Here is a 9,807-nt window from a genome sequence, read left to right as displayed (position 1 = left end):
GCATATGTGCGATTCTGAACTCCACTAGAACTAGCTGCTCCCCTAGCTCCTCTACCACGACCAGTAGGCATCTATCCTCTACCTAAAGAAGGTGATGATGATGAGGATGCAACAACTGATCTAGTAGGTTGTGCCACACTACCCACACCCTTATGAGGGCAATTTCTCATCATATGACCTGGTGTACCACACCAAAAACAAATATTTGTCCCAAATTGACATGCACCTAAATGATTTCTTCCACATTGTTTACAAAACTCTCGAGGAGGTCTTGATTGGCTCATACTTCCCTGCTCTTGGTACCCCGATGTTCGTAAATCTTGGCTTTTACCTCTTTGCCCAAAATGATTTCCCCTAAACTCTTGAAACTGAGGTGGGGCACTAACTGTAGAGTAGGAAGATGATGGCCTAGGCGGTCTATTAAAGAACCGAGGCGTAAACTCACCTTGGGATGGTGTAAACTGCCCCATGGATCTGGCCCTCTTAGAATGCACTGTTAAAGAATGCCTTTTTGAAATCTTTCCATGTAGCTGAAGGTGTATCTGTTCCCCTGAATTGCTTCCAAGATTCATACCACAATATAGCCACACCGTTTAATCTATATGTTGCTAGCTCAGGCGCTTCTTTACCACTTATATGCATAACATCGAAAGTGCGTTGGATCTGATCTATAAAGTCTTGTGGATCTTCATTAGGATCTGACCTGGTGAATAATTGAGGGTCCAAATTAAGGAAATCACGTATCCCCATACCAGCTGCTCTATCTACACCACTAGTACCTGCAACTGAACCTTCTTCCCTTTGGCCGTGGCCAACAACTATACGAGTCAATAATTGGACTGCATTCCTCAAATCTTGCTCGGTAGCATTAATAGGGGGTTATTGAGGTGCAACTTCCCTCCTTAGATCTTCTGGAGATGGAGGGGTCGGAGAAGTCTGTGATAATGACTCATCTTGAGCCTCACCTTGAACAGCTTGACTAGGGGGTGGTTGGCTGGTCCCTTCTTGGGCAGCCACATCCACTCGCTTACCTGTACTTTTACTTCTTCTCGTAATCGGCATCTTCGCTATAATGAAACAATTTAGAAGCTAGGTACGATTCTCCTACAACCTTGGTTCTATCGCACGATCTAAGAAATGAAAGAAAAGAGACAACTCCTACATGTCCCGTATCCTCCTGTTTATAAATGTGGTGCACAACACATCCATAAGCAAGACTCTACATAGACACAACTTTGTAGACTCCCTAGGATGACCTGCTCTGATACCACTTTTGTTACGCCTCAAATCCAATTAAGACGGACAGACACTCGATACCCTAAAGGGCCGAAAGAATCAACATGTATCCTGTGCTTACTATGCATGTAACTATGACAATCTTGTGACAAATTCACATAGGATGCAATGATACGAACTGACATAAGTAGACCAAAAACTTATATACAAGACTTGGCCGTGAGGCCACAACTTGTTGAGACGTAACTGAACCATATACATAAGTCTACAAAGCCTCAAAAAGATAGAAATCCTTAGAGTAGGTCGGGACAGACACCGCCTTACCCTTAACTACGATACAATACCAAAATGAATCTACCAAGGACCCCGATAGGTTAGGCCTATGATTTTATGTATCCGTTCCACAATTTTTTTAGGAGATACTACTATAGTTATTCTTGATTATTAAGGCCCAGAAGCTAAGCACAAAAGGTGTAACCTCCATTAAGGTGTTGTGGAAGGACTTGAATATAACGTAAGATACTTGGGAATAAAATATGGTAGAGATCCTAAATACCCCTACTCATTCTAAACATCAACATAAGGATCTGAGATCATGTGGTCCCCTTATATGATCATAAGTCGTAGTAGCATTTGTTCATTTGATATGTCATTTGCATGTCTTGTGTTTAGTAGGTATATTAAATTCCTTATTTGTATGAGTTCTACTTGTGTATCATCAGTGAATTATATGGTCAAGAAAGGGGTTTAATTAGTCATATTCATATTTCATGAACCATATCTAGTGAGACGTCATGCGATACTTTTCTATACATGTTTTATGTTAGTCTATAGTTTTTAGATAGTCCAGTTTACAAAGGGAACTTTCGCAAATCTCAGAATGAAATTCCAAGAACCAACTATCAACTACACTTGTCATTCGAGGATGAATGATCATAAGGGGGGGGGGGGGGGATGTAACACCCCATATTCTACGTGTACTAGTTCTATTTATATGACGCTTATAAATTGCCTTGTGGTATAGTTATGGACTCGGTTTCCTATGCGACTAGTGACAATAGAATAGGTTTAAAGTTGCAATACGCCGTGCCTAACAACACATATATGACTAAGTGAACTCAAAAACAATTCAAACTCGGGATAGTAAAAGGTGGTATTCGATGTAAAAGTCAAAGTGGTCAAGTGCGTATTAGTGCTATAGTCTTGTAGAGAAACTAAGATTGAGAAAATGGTGTAAAATAAGTGAGGTGATTGCTTGACTAAACTAAGCTAATAGGTGACAAGTAGGTGATGCACCTACTTAGAATTAGTGGACTGAATTTTAAGTTAAAAGGGGCAAGTAGGTGATGCACCTACTTAGAATAAGTGGACTGCATTTAAGTGAAAAGTGCAAGTAGTTGATGCGCCTACTTAAAAACTTTTGGCAGAAATTAAGGAGGTGATGCACTTGCTTGCTTAAAAGTAAAGGACCATATTATTTCTCCAATTTATTAAGTGAAAACGTCCAAAAGGTACCTCTAAAGCACTCAAGCTTATCACATCTCCTTCATCACTTATTCTCCAGAAAATTGCTCCCAAGGAAAGCCATAGAAGCTCCAAGAGTTCTGGTCTATAGACTTCACCATTAAAATCTGAAGCAAACCCTTTGTTTTTTAAAGTACAAGTTAGTAGAACATATCCCATCTTAAGTTAGAACTCAAGTGAATAATCTGATTTAACATCAAGTTAAGGGGTAAAGGACAACCTAAACCTTGAAGAATCCAAGTCTTAGCAAGTGAGGTTTCTGTCCAGCAAGGTAAGCTATGGAAATTTTCATCCCTCTCTTGTTCTTGCATTGTTTGTTAAAAAATTTATGTGTTAATGAACTAAGGAGTGTTGTCTCTATATGGTGTGAGCTTGGTAAATGTTCAGGAAGGAGGTGCTGGTTGGGACAGCCATGGAGTGCAGTCCCCTTAAATTTTGATTGTGAGCTCATTTTGAGCATCTTAAATGTAATGTTAGTTGGCACTCACGGGATGTTGATCGAAAGTCGTATGTTCATATTGCTATTTCCACATTGTGATTCTTAGGGACTATTTTGTGTATCGTAAAATAAGGGGGTGTGGCTGGATATGTGCAGAGAAGTGATGGGAGCTGGTTATAGGATAGAACATTGAAAGTGTAGTGATACACCACTTAATTGAGTGTTGCATGAGCTTACTTCCTGCCATCCCTTTGTATATTGATTTCCAAACGTTATGAAGCCTGAGGAGTTTTGGAGGACCATATAAGAAGGTTGTATAGTACATGAATTTTTTTTTAGAGGAGAATGGGTGGGAAGAACACCCTTGATGGGATTAATTATAGACTTACTGCCAATTACTCTTTTGGTTTAATCAAGTAGCCCAAACTTATTTATCAGCTACTAATGCTAGTTTTATTATTTACTCCATTGTAGATAAATAATCTGAAAAGAAGACGGTTAACTCATTGTAATATCCAAAGTTGTGCAGCAAGGTATGTAAGGCTATTCGATTTCCTATTTCTTTGGCATGAATCCAACACTTGTAAGCTTTCTAAGTGCCCTTGGTAGTGACTAATCCATAGTTGCAGTTCCTACTCTCTAGAGCATTAAAGTGAGTACTCTAATATGAGTTTATTACTAAATGTGTGTGCTTACTCTACCAAGTATTAGCATACAAGGTTTAAACTTGTTTCATCGTCAAAGTACCCTTGGCACGTATTCCCCTTATATATATGTACTTACTTGAAATATGTATCCGTCCTTAAGTTGAATCTGACTACGTTCTCCATTGGTTCCACTTTCATATGTACCTTGTATTTGATATTAGTTAGTGAGTATTTGGCTATCATATAGAGTTCAAATCTCTTGGCTGAATGTTAAATGTCTTCACTTGATATGTGCTTCAATTTGAGATGTCAAAATGCTTACTGAGTCATTTAAGCTCCTACGTATTACACGTTCATGTCACATTTGCTTCCCATGTCATTGTTATTATCGTAAGTCCGTATTCACATGTCTTCTACTAGTAGTTCATAGTTCCAAGTCTCAACAATAATTATGCCCACCAAAACAGCAATCTCAAAAGAGTTATGATCATCAAAAGAATAATCTCAAAAGAGTTATGAACTTCAAAACAACAATCTCAAAGATTAAAGAATCTAAGTGAAGCAATTTATAAAATGATGGGTGGCAGCCTAGGGGAAAATGCCTAGCATGGGTCGATCCCAATTGGTATGGAAGGGTGGCAGCTCAGGGGCGAAAGCCTAGTATGGGCCGATCCCAATTGGTATAGAAGGGTGGCAGCTCAGGGGCGAAAGCCTACCATGGGCCGATGCCAATTGGTTGACTTATGAGGACAGCATCCCAGGGGATAAATGCCTAGCATGAGTCATCCTCTTCTACCACTGATAAGCTGGTCATTTGTATCATATGCCTTATAAAGATTATAATGCACAGAAAAGTAAAGAAAAGAATGTAACATACACGATTCCAAAAGTATAAGCAAATGTGGTCTCTAATCCTTACCTATTTGTATTTGGTTTCACTTGAGCTCTGATTTTACATATGGTTGCATTACGCCTTACATATTCAGTACATTCTTTCGTACTGACGTCCCTTATTGGGGACGCTGCATTCCATGTTGTAGGTATATGTACTCAACTAGTAGATCTCCCCAATAGAAGCACATGATACTCAGTGGTTGTTGGTGAGCTCCATGTGGATTCGGGGCTTTGCCGAGTCTTTACTATGAGTATTTTGATAGTTTTACAATCATGGATTCTAGTAGTAGGCTTTGTAGACATTTTAAAACTATCATCTGTAATCATAGTTTTACTTGTCACATGTATTGGTTCAGCTAGTCGATATGTGTTGTATATGTAGCTTTTCAGTAGCAAATCTATATGCATAGTAGTTCACTTTCTCGTCATAGGTCACTTGTAAAGCATGTGTTCATATGGTACTTGTCAGCCTAATCTAGGGTGAGGTGTGACACAGATCTACTCGCTTACCAGTACTTTTGCTTCTTCTCGTAACCGACATCCTTGCTATAATAAAACAATTTAGAAATTAGATATGATTCACCTACCACACTGGTTCTATCGCACGATCTAAGAAATGAAAGAAAGGAGACAACTCCTACATGTCCCGTAGCCTCCTGTTTATAAATGTGGTGCACAACACATCCACAAGCAAGACTCTACATAGACACAACTTTGTAGATTCCCTAGGATGACCTGCTCTGATACCACTTTTGTCACGTCTCAAATCCCATTAAGACGGACAGGCACCCGATGCCCTAAAGGCCCGAGAGAACCAACATGTAACCTGTGCTTACTATGCATATAACTATGACAATCTTGTGACAAGTTCACATAGGATGCAGCGATACAAACCAACATAAGTAGACCCAAAACTTATATACAAGACTTGGCCATTGAGGCAACAACTTGTTAAGACGCAACTGAACCATATACATAAGTTTACAAAACCCCTAAAAGATAGAAAATCTTAGAGTAGGTTGGGACAGACCCCGCCTTACTCTTAACTACGATACAATACCAAAATGAATCTACCAAGGACTCAGTAAAGCTACAAATTAATCTGGAGCTCACCAAAAGTAGCTGAGTGTCATGTGCTCCTACCGAGGAGGTCTACTAGCTGAAGTACCTGTGCCTGTAGCATGAAATGCAGAATCCCCTGCGAGGGACGTCAGTACGAGAAAATGTATTGAATATGTAAGGCAATAACATATATAAAATAAGAGTTCGAATGAAACCAAGTATCACTATATGTGCATAAATCAGAACAGAAGACCACCTTTGTTAACTCTTTTGGAATCATGTATGTTACATTATTGTCTTTAACTTTCTTTGTGTTATCATCTTTATAAGGCATGTGATACGAATGACCAGCTGATCAGTGGTAGAAGAGGATGACCCATGCTAGGCATTTTAACCCCTGGGATGCGGTCCTCATAATTTCACAAATTGGGATCGACCCATGCTAGGATTTCATCCCTGAGCTGCCACCCCTCTATACCAATTGGGATCGGCCCATGCTAGGCTTCACCCCTTAGCTGCCACCCTTAATTATACAGATTGCTTCAATTAGATTCTTTAATATTTGAGATTGTTGTTTTGGTGGTCATAATCATTTTTGATATTTGGAACTACGGACCAGTAGTAGAAGACATGAAAATAATACTTCAAGGCAGTAACCATGACATAAGGAGCTATGTACATCAGTGCATTACTTATGACCTTAACTGACACAATTGACTTCAACTGACTAAGAGGAGGATTCACCAAACTTTGTCTTGCAAATACCATTTCTATACCATCACATAGGAGGATAATTACACAAGTATAGAGTAGTGAACATATAATGAAGTAATTCTATACACTAAGGAGAGGGGGAAATATTGTCAGCTATTTGGAGATCGTACACTGCCACTATGTTTCCTTTACTAGGAGTAAAACTTAGGAAATTCACTTATTAATATTAATTGAAAGGATCAGATTTCATGCCGAAGAATTTTGAATCGAATTGCCTTACATACCTTATTCTCTAACCAATATAACTATCACGATTCAGCCTCCCCTTTTAGGTCTTAATCTGTAAGTCAAGATAACTAATATTAGCAGCTATCACACCTGAGCCTCATAAAATAGTAATTAACTTTGACTGGTAATGAGCCCATACAACCCTTAAAATAATGTACATCAGCACACCCTTCTTCTCTTCCCAATACACATTATATATCCTTTTCTAAGATTACCCAAGTTGCACCAACAACAACACACATAAAACAGCCTCAAATATTCTTTATCATACATCCAATTATTGAATTCACCACCCCTTGAGTTCTTTATGACAGCACACCCATAATTCCTCACTCAAACTCATACATAAGAAGGAAGAAATGGAGCAGTCACCTTACCTCAATTTCTGCAACTTGCATTCCTCTAGAACTTCAACTTCCCTTCACAGTTAAACCAAAGAAGAAGAGAAAAAATATCTTAATAATTAAGGAAAGTGAGCAGTAGCTTGTGGGAACTTCTGCCTTCTACTTATAATTGAGCATGGATAACATGTTTTCTAGTCTTCCATGGGAGAATTAAGGTAAATCCAGAAGTGTTTCTCTTACCTTGGTTTGCAGATATGAAGAGTTCTTCAAGAACCCTAGAAGGATCTTTAAGGCTGCTGTTTTAATCCTTAAGAGAAAAGAGAGAGAGAGCTGGAGTGAATTGTGAATTTTGTATGTTAAAATGAGTGAAAAGATCAGCACATATGTAACAACATGTATTAAGCGTATGCTAGTTCTATTCATGTGATACTTGACATAGCCTTATAGTATAGGTGAGGGACTGTGCTTCTTATATGATTAGTGTTGGTTTAAACTAGCTCGGAAGGTGATGTAACGCTTTGCACGTTTCAGCATGTGTACTGCAAGTTAACTCCGATGGAAGTATTTAAACTAGATATAGTAAGGTGGTAATTGGGCCAAATGCACTACCACCTACTTGCATTAATTTGGCCCAAGTTGAGTAGAAGGATAAGGGGAAAATGGATAGACAAGGCCTAATAGTCTTAAATCCAAAAAGGTCTATGTGAAAAGTCCAAATAGGTGGACCACCTACTTGCATTAATTATGGCCCAAATTGTCATGAATAGAGGGATAATTCGGAGTAGGGCCCAACAAGTGTTGAAGTTCCCAAAAGCCCAAGTTAAAAGGCCAAGTAGGTGGGTCACCTACTTGACAATATATGGCCAAAATTAGTCAAGAAATTTGGCCATTACACCTCCTTTTAAAAGGGACAAAGATCAGATCTTTTGCTTCATTTTTAACTTGCAAAATTTTCAGATTTCTTAAGTGTCTCCCTTGGTATCTCTTGGCTTCAATCAGCAGCCCTAGAAAACCTTGGGTCCTTGAGTATTGCCCCATTTTCAAGTAAAAGTTTGAAGAAGAGTTTCAGTTCTTGGAGTACAAGTTTAAAGGATAAATTCCTAGAAACTAAGTTAAGACTACTGCCCCTTTTTGGCTCTCTTTAAATACAGATTTGGAGTGGAGAATTTTGTATATATTTATCAAGAACTAATGGATGGTGATAAAATCCTTGAGTCAATATTCTCCTAGTATGCTGAAAGATTTTTAGGGATTGATAGTGGCTGCCTTATGTATATTGTTGTTGGGGGCTGTTTGGGTATCTTGGCAAAGGATGTATGAAGTTGTATTAATGTATAGAAGAAGGGTGTGGTGGTTCACCATTGGTGCAAGGGTTGTATGATCCTAATTTCCGTCAAGTGTTAGCTACTGTTTATAGGGCCTTAATGTGATTAGCTGCTGACAATAGCTTAATTGTGACTTATATTGTAGATTAGCATCCAAGAAGGAGGCTGAATTGTGACAGTGGTATTGGTCAGAAAATAAGGTATGTAGGGCGATTCGATTCCATATTCCTTGGCATGAAATATGATACTTGCGATTAATGTCACTAAGTGAATTTCCTAAGTTCTATTCCTAGTAAAGGAAACATAGTGGCAGCGTACGATATCCAAATAGCTAACAATAACCCCCCTCCTAAGTGTACATAATTACTTAGTTACACGTTCAGTACTCTATAGTCAATTCAAGACAATTGTGTCATTTAAGCTCTCAAGTAATGCATTAATGTTACATAGCTCCTTATATTGTAGCTACTGTCCTAAAGTATTATTTCATGTCTCCTACTACTGTTCCGTATTTCCAAATCTCAAAATGATTGTGACCACCAAAACAACAATCCCAAAGATTAAAGAATCTAAGTGAAGCAATTTGTATAATTATGGGTGGCAGCTCAGGGGCGAAAGCCTAGCATGGGCCGATCCCGATTTGTGTAAGTTGAGGACAGCATCCCAGGGGTTAAAATGCCTAGCATGGGTCATCCTCTTCTACCACTGATCAGCTGGTCACTCGTATCTCATGCCTTATAAAGATCATAACACGCATAAAGGTAAAGACAAGAATGTAGCATACATGACCTCACAAGAGTTAACAGAGGCGGCCTCCTATTCTAATTTATGTCACTTATACGTTGATACCTAGTTTCGTTTGAACTCTTATTTTATATATGTAGTTGCCTTACATATTCAGTACACTTTTCGTACTGACGTCCCTCACGGGGGACGCTGCGTTTCCTGCTCCAGGCACATGTACGAACGCTAGAATACCTCCTCAGTAGGAGCATACGACACTCAGCTACTTTTGGTGAGCTCCACGTTGCTTCGGAGTTTTACTGAGCCCTTGGTATATTCATTTTGGTATTGTATCGTAGTTAGGGGTAAGGCGGGGTCTGTCCCGACCTACTCTAAGGGTTTCTATCGTTTAGAGGCTTTGTAGACTTATGTATATGGTTCAGTTGCATCTTAACAAGTTGTGGCCTCAACGGCCAAGTCTTGTATATAAGTTTTGGGTTCTACTTACGTCGGTTCGTGTCGCTGCGTCCCTGGCGAACTTGTCACAAAATTTTCATCTATATGCATGTAAGCACAGGTCACATGTTGGTTCTCTCGGGCCTTTAGGGCAT

This window comes from Solanum tuberosum, unplaced genomic scaffold (genome assembly GCF_000226075.1).
Source record: "Solanum tuberosum cultivar DM 1-3 516 R44 unplaced genomic scaffold, SolTub_3.0 scf00390, whole genome shotgun sequence".
NCBI lineage: Eukaryota > Viridiplantae > Streptophyta > Magnoliopsida > Solanales > Solanaceae > Solanum > Solanum tuberosum.
This window is presented reverse-complemented; position numbering follows the sequence as displayed.